The sequence below is a fragment of the Odontomachus brunneus genome, unplaced genomic scaffold (assembly GCF_010583005.1).
Source record: "Odontomachus brunneus isolate Ranch 3 - 2012 unplaced genomic scaffold, Obru_v1 Obru_scaffold_142, whole genome shotgun sequence".
Classification (NCBI taxonomy): domain Eukaryota; kingdom Metazoa; phylum Arthropoda; class Insecta; order Hymenoptera; family Formicidae; genus Odontomachus; species Odontomachus brunneus.
Genome location: NW_022639592.1, coordinates 130796 through 131121, shown reverse-complemented (window position 1 = coordinate 131121; position 326 = coordinate 130796).

Genomic DNA, 326 nt, shown 5'->3' with positions numbered 1-326 from the left:
GCGCCGCCCTGACCTTATCGGCCAGGTCGTCGGCTCCCCGGTCCCTGCCTTCTCTGTCTGGGCCCGCCAGCCCCAGGAGGAGGCCGCCGTTCGCGGCTCTCCTCACAAAGGCCGGACGGACCCCCATTCCCTGGAGGGGGACCTCCCGCACCCTGCGGATAGCCTCCGCGTACGAGAGGCCCCCCTCCACGCGCACCGATACCACCGCCGTCGCCGGCGGCACCGGCGGCACCCGGGGCACTACCAGACGCCCCGAGCCCGGCGCCCCCCTTTCTCCCCATTTAGGGCCCCTTCCTTTTCTTCCGCCCGCCCCACGCGCCGCGACC